Here is a 7,150-nt window from a genome sequence, read left to right as displayed (position 1 = left end):
GGAAACCTAGAAGAAGCTCCTGGATCCTGGCTCCTGGCTTCTGGCTTTGGATTGGTGCAGCTGCAGCCATTGCAGCCGGTTGGAGAATGAATCAACGGATGGAAGATTTTCCTTTCTGTATATCTGATTTTCCAATAAAAAAATTTTTTTTGGATAAATAAATAAATCACACTACTTGCCATGCTCACATCTTGCATCTGAGTTCCTGGGTTCAAGTCCTCACTCCACCGCCAGTTCCAGTTCCTCGGGAAGCAGCAGGCAATGGCTCCAGCCAGACTGGGTTCGGAGCCCCAGGCTTCAGAATGGCCCACCCCCAAACATCACAGGCATTTGGGAAATGAACCAACAATGGCTGAGTGCTTCTCCCTCCCCTCCCCATCATAACTATGACTATGAAATAAATAAACTTTTTAAAAAAGGATTACGTTCTCCCACATGGGTAGCCGGGAACCAAACACTTGGGCCATCTTGTTACTTTCCCAGGCGCATCAACAGGGAGCTGGATCCAAAGCAGAGCAGGTGGGACTTGAACTTCCTCTGGTATGATCACCCCTAACCCACTGCACCACAAACCCAACCCCAATCATTTTTTATTTAAATCTTTTGGTGGGGGCATTTGTTTAGCCTCATGGTTAAGACTCTGTGGATGTGCACATGGCATAGCAGAGTGCCCGGATGAAATGCCTGCCACCCTGCAGCTTCCTGTTAATGTGAGCCGAGTGACTGGGCCCTGCCATTCACATGAGCTACATGGATTTTGTTCCCAGGGTCCAGGTTCAGCCTGGCCCAGTCTGTCATTGGAGGCATCTGGGGAGTAAACTAATAAACGTGAGTGCTATATAGCCACCTCTCAAAAACAGAATATTCTAAAGCTAGCCACGTGCCTAATCAAGTGTTCCTCAGGGTTGAAAAGTTCTTTATTAGTTTTCACGGGAGGAGGTACATGCAAAAACTATCTACAGCCAGGCTGTACTTCTAAATCCCCGCCTTCATGGAGCTCATTTGCCGGTAGAGCTTGTGCACAGGGAAATAAAATATGCCAGGAAGCAAGGGCTTGACATCAAGGGGCTCCGGCCAATTCGCCCAGGTCTAATAAGTAGAAAAGGATGGAGGGATCAAGGCTTTGGGCAGGCCCCCAGCAGGTGCCCGGCCCTCACTGAGCACTCTCAGGTCCACTCCTTTCCACGGCATACACAGACACAGCCACAGCTGTGCAGATCCCTCACCACTCCTCGACTCCCTGCAGGAACCAAGAAGCAAAGGAAAGGCTGTGGCCGAGCACTGCCCTTGCTTAGCAACTCCTGGCTCCTACAGGTTACCAGGGAGAGCTTCCTTGCCTTAGGGGTCACCTAGAATGATGCTGGTGGAAAGTGCAAAGGTAGGACGCAGAATAGACAGCAAAAGGTAAGAGGGCGGTGGGAGGAGGTGTGAATAAACAGAAAGGAACCCAAGGCCCCCTTGGTCAGAACAGGAGAGCGCCAGACCAAGGTGTGGCAAGTGCGAGTCCCTGCTGGTCCTTTCCCTTCCTTTGTTCTTCTGCTCCCCAAGCCAGATCGCCTGCCTTGCAGCTCAGCTTCCTGCTTTAGCTGGATAGAACAGAGAGCAGGGTAGGTGAGAAGACTCCTGAGAGGCTCAGACTGAGTCTGTGACTCACCTAGGAGGTGAAACAGAGCCTCATTGTAGACTTGTGACTTATAGTGGGAGGGTTCAGGGAACCCCGGGTCCCAGATCAAGCTACATTCACAAAGGAAAGCAAGGAGAGGACCGTGGCAAAGACAAAGGAATGACTCAGAACCAGTGAAATCGCAAACATCCTTGACAAGCCAGTAAGGGAGCTATTTCAGGCTGGAGCTGCCTTTCCTGACTCAAAACGCACCTTCCAGGCACCTGGCCGCCCCACCCTGAGCCCGGTCCAGCCAGATTCCCTGCATCTCTAGTTTACTGGGCCCGCTGGAAGGCTACAGGACTGCGATTGGTGAGGAGAGTCCCGGCTTTGTACACAACCCGTCAGGTTTGAACCTGTTTACGTGGTCTCAGAGGGCCTGGTGTGGGACGCCTGGAGCGTGCTTAGCTGCTGGGACTCTCCCCGCATGTGTAACACACAAGAGGGCTCCAACTGCCAAGCCAGGCTGAAGAACCACCTCGATGTCATTTCCACGTTGAGCTGGAGCTTTGTGACTCACCCGTTCACTCACACAGCATGTAATCTTCTCATCTCCCTTTCGGCTGGGAAGCCTTTGTCGGCTGTGGCCGAGCAAGCAGCAGCAGCAGCAGCCAAGGCTGAAACAAGCCGACGTGGGGTTAGGCAAGGCACTTCCTAGGACAAGCAGATGTCAGCCTGTTTCTTTCGACAGCTGGAGGGGGGCATTGCACCAATGTACCACGTCACGTTAACACACTCAACCCTGGATCCCTACCCACCAGTAGACTGCTGGTCTCAGCACTTCCAACTCTTATTTTCTAGAAGGACTTCCCAGCCCCCCGCCCCAAAAAAAACTGAGAAAGAGAAGCCACTTGCTAAATCCCAGGGTGGGCATGAGCACTGACACACTGCCGCAGCCTCCCAGCACGTACACAGGGCTTCGTCTCACTGCACAGCCTTCAGCACTGGCGGCAGGAATGGGGTCTGCCAGTCCGAGGGAACAGGAGGGCAGGGATTGTGTAACTGCAATGAAGACTGAGAACCAGGGGACTGATGCAGTAGGATAGCAAGCTGACCCTCACCTGAGGTGCTGGTGTCCCATAAGGGTGCTAATTCTAGTCCCAGCTGTTCCACTTCTGATCCACTTCCCTGATAAGGGGCCTGGGAAAGCAGCAGAGGGTGGCCCAAGTCCTTGGGACCCTGCGTGCCCATGTGGGAGACCCAGAAGAGGCTCCTGGCTCCTTGACTTCAGATTGACTCCGCTCTGGCTGTTGCAGCCATTTTGGGGGTAAACTAGCAAATAGATCTCTCTCTCTCTATCCCTCTTTCTCCTCTCTGTAAATCTAATTTTTAAATAAAGGAAAATAAATCATTTATTTCAAAAAGAGGAAGCCAGTCCCACTTTGCTTTAGGTGGAAAACACAGCTCTCAGTTCGGGCTTGAGTTTCCTGGCCCAAACATTCACTAGGGAGGGAGGGGGAGGGGGAGTAAATGAAGGCGCCCTGGCTGCTTAACTGCGTGAAGAGGCAAAGCCAGACGGAACCTTCAGAAAGGTGCACTTTCTAAAACAACAAAAACAAAAAATCGTCAACAGAGAATAGGATCACCAAAACCACACTGCCTAGACCTAAGCCATGAGGCTCAGAGGTCAACCACACGCCTTGGGCCAGGTAAATAGATCTGGGGCGCCCTGCTTCTCCCCCGCCACACACACACACACACACACACACACACACCAGCCTTCCGCACCTCCTTCGCCCACGGCTGGGCCCACCTCCAGGGCCGCCAAGCTTTGGGCCACGTTTTCCACCCGACCGGTGCAACCCTGAGTGCCACTCCGGTGTGGATTTGAAGGATTTGCAACTGCAAACTTTCTACCCACATGTAGCTGAAGACAGACCTGTCCCTGGCGCCGGGAAAGCAGCCAGTGTGCAAAACTTGAGCAGTAAGTTATTAGAGAATCAGGTCAGAGCTTGTTTAGGTGCCTTTCCTCTTTTAGCTTTGAGTTGTGTTTGTTTGGGGCACACACGGTGCCAAGAGAAGTGTATAAAGCTGCAAGAGGGCAGGGGTTGTGGCACAGCAGCTTAAGCCACAGCCTGCAGCTGTGAGGCCTATACGAATGCCAGTTCGAGTCCTAGCAGCTCCACTTCTGATCCAGCTTCCTGCTGCTGTGCCTGGGAAAGCAGCAGAAGAAAGGCCAAGTGCCTGGGCCCCTGCCACCCACATGGGAGATGCAGATGGAATTCCTGGCTCTCAGCTTCAGCCAGGCCCAGCCTTGGCGATTGCGGCCATTTGCGGAATGAACCAGAGAAGATATTTCTCTCTCTCTCTCTCTCTCTCTCTCTCTCTCTCTCTCTCTCTTCTCCCCCACCCCTCTGTATGTGTGTATTTCTCTCCCTCTCCCTAACTCTGCTTTTCAAACAAAAATAAATAAAGAAATATTTTTGAATAGTTGTGAAAAAGGAATCTGGTGGTTTCCTGAGCGTCTGCCAGATGCCAGGTGCCAGGCCCTGTGCTGAAGAGCTAACTGGGACACGCAAACTGCGTTTCTTCCCACCCCAAGCAGATGGTCTGACGGAGGGGGCAGCGGGCCAGGCAGGCTGAGAAGCCATTGAGGACTGAAGGCTTAACAGGAACAGTACTGAACAGGGAAAGCGCAAAGCACCAAGAGCCCATGATATACCTGGGGAAGGTGTGGGAAGCAAGCAAGGAGGGCTTTCAGGAGGAAACGCTCCCTGCAAAGAAATCCAAAGAAAGATGCTGGCCCTGAATGCCATGAGCAGGAAGAGAGCCGCTGCCTGAGGAGTGCTGAGCTCAGTGTGGCTGGGGAGTCCGCGGGCGGGGATGAGGCTGCAGAGGCCCACCATGCAGAGTCCAGAGGTGGGTGCAGCGGGTACCCCCCAGGCCTGGGCCACGACCCTGCACTCAGGGCCACCCCCATGACCTTGACCTTCGCTGCCCTGTGACACCATGCAGTAGTGCAAGCTTCCTTAATAACATGGGCAACTTTTAAGTCTCCTTACTCCTCACACACAAACCCTCCCACAACACAACACCTGCAGACTAGGGCGAGCAGGAGGAGGGATTCAGACACGGTTTGTGGTTTGTTTGGGTTTTTTGGTTTTTTGTACTGATTTCTGCCACCTGCCACACCTCCTGTAGCCTTGCCAGGATTACATAACAAGAACATGCAGGGAGCACCTGCCAGGACCAGCTCTCTCCCCTCTGGAAACCGGTGCTCACCCGGGGGAATGTGGGCAGGCTTACCACCTGGGCTGCTACAAATGCCACGCGGGCAGGATGCCCATTGATCCAAGGCGTTTCTTTCCTTCTGATAAACAGTAATGAGTAATTTCCCATTTTTAGAGACGAGAATGACTTCAGACAAAGCGGTCACCACAAACAGCATTTTAGGAGGAGTGCTTTTCCTTCATTAGAGCACTGCAGCCCAGTTTAAAAGAATAATAATAAAATAAGGGAAGAAAAAAAAATGTCCTTGGCTGAGAGCTTTCCTTTATCTCCTAGATATAATCCAAGAAACAAGAAAGTGATGCAAAAACACAGTTTCGGAGAGCAGTTGCAGGCAGCCCCTTCCTGGCAGGCCTCCAGCTGCAGCCCCAGCTTTTCCTACCTGGCACTCCTCCCTCCTGCTGACAGCTAAATTCCTAGAATTTATTTTCTAGGAATTCAGACAATCCGCACCGGCGGCACCTGATTTTTCCTATCTGCCCGAAGGGCCCACTCGAAATTCAAGTCGGGAGCCAAACTCGCAGCCTTAGAAACAGAAAATGCCCCGTCATTGCCCTCCCCTGCCCGCTCCTGCTACAGCCCTCCCCACTGCGCCCGGGGCCTGCAGCACACACAGCCCACAGGCCCAGGTGGCAGAGACCCAGACACACCTGGAAACGCCTAAGGTTGTCAAAAAAAACCTGCCCCAAGGGGGCAGGGGGGTCAGACGTGCGGAGCCTCAACAGGCTGGGTCCCAGAACACCACCCTGTGCTGGCCTGAAATAGACACCAGTCGGGGTTCAAGGCTGACACTGCAGCAAAGTCTGAAGAAAGGAAAAAGCTTGCTGTCTTGTGTGAACTCGGCCCCCTCTAACCCCGTTTCCCTCCACCCGCCCACCTATCAAGGCCAGCCCCCTCCCCCCACGCGATACCTAGCAAGGCTCGGGGCTCCCAGCCACCCCACCCTCCGCCCTCGGTGGAGGACGCTCGGCCTGGCCCGGTTTTCTCGGGGTGCGGCCTGGGAACTGGCCAATAGGCCGGGCAGGGCGCGGCGATGAAGGGCGACAGAGCTGCGGCTCCCGGGAGCAAGCGGCCAGGGCCGAGGGCGTCACCCGGTTCTGGCCCCGGAGGGCGTGGCAGGCGCGCGGTTGCACCCCGAGTGTACCCCGAGTGTGAAGCCGAGTGGAGAAAGACACCCGAGAGACGGGAAGCCGGGCGAACGCCCCTCCCAGGGCTCCCTTGGGCGCCATCCTGCTCCCTCCACGCCCCGATCTTCTCTCCTGCGCCTAGGACCGGGCCAAGCCCGACTTCTCCCTGGAGCGGCTCCGCCCCGCCCAGGAAGCCGAGGTCCCGCACCCCTTGCCCGGCTGCCGGCGGCCCCTCCAGCCCGGCTCAGAGCCATCGGGGCCCACTGGTGGAGAGAGGCGAGGGGAACGGCTGTATTTGAGGCCCCTTGTGGTTCCAGACCCTCGCCCAGCCAGAGGACTCAACCCGCTGCGTCCTCGCAGGGCGCTGCCCCGGCCTTGTGGGCGGACACTAGTGGGTGGGGCTGTGTATCAAGCACATTTGATTGTAATTTACCCCTTGTTTATCTTCGGGGAAGAGAGGCGACCCGGGAGGGCGGGGGTGGGGTAGAACTGGGCGGGAGGCCCCTGGAAGAGCTGCAACAACCAAAACTTTCCCTCTGCTGGAACCTGAAGCCCACCTGCTCCTTCCGCAGCCGGCCAACAGGCGTCAGGAACCTGGAGTTCCCTTGCAGAGCTGGAGCTGGAAGCTGTCTGCTCTACATCTGGAGTCTCTGGACTCCATGCATCCCACCGCCACTCTCTGGAGTTCCCACACATCGCCCCCACCACCCTTCCACCTTCCGGCACTGCCTCCTGCTGGGGCGTGAATGCTGTGTGACCCTACACAAGCTGCCCAACCTCTCTGAGCCTTGTTTCTTGTGTTTGAGTTGAGGAAAAATAATGCTCCCCTCCCAAGAAGAGCTCAAGCATATAAAATAAGCACATATTGCAAAACCCAAAGTTAACACACAGGCGCTCAAGAATCCTTGGCGCTTACAGGATCCACCCCATGCTGAGCAAATCTTGCAAGTTCATTACACCATCCTCATGAGAATGCTGTGTGAGAGGTGCCATCTCAGCCCTCCTCCGCAGCCAAGGAAGCCCGGGCACTGAGGAGTTGATAGCTTGCCCTGAAGTAGCAGAGCCAGCAGCTAATTGTTGTTAATGTCATCCCCTTAACAGACAGAATAAGCTTTGGGCAGAGGCACTGTGT

At 54.7% G+C, this 7,150-nt stretch overlaps 1 long non-coding RNA gene across 1 annotated transcript; it reads right to left on the bottom strand.

Annotated features, from left to right (window-relative positions):
• Positions 1-1,655: 1,655 nt before the first annotated feature.
• Positions 1,656-6,416, bottom strand: LOC121157589. The gene is made up of 3 exons (XR_005884076.1): positions 6,227-6,416; positions 2,548-2,665; positions 1,656-2,280 (listed from the first exon to the last, which is right to left on the bottom strand). It is a non-coding gene; the product is annotated as an uncharacterized LOC121157589 (long non-coding RNA).
• Positions 6,417-7,150: the final 734 nt, after the last annotated feature.

Source organism: Ochotona curzoniae, unplaced genomic scaffold (genome assembly GCF_017591425.1).
Source record: "Ochotona curzoniae isolate NIBS_2020 unplaced genomic scaffold, NIBS_Ocur_1.0 contig_3527, whole genome shotgun sequence".
Classification (NCBI taxonomy): domain Eukaryota; kingdom Metazoa; phylum Chordata; class Mammalia; order Lagomorpha; family Ochotonidae; genus Ochotona; species Ochotona curzoniae.
The sequence above is the reverse complement of the archived record's forward strand: the minus strand, read 5'-3'. Positions and strand labels throughout refer to the sequence as shown.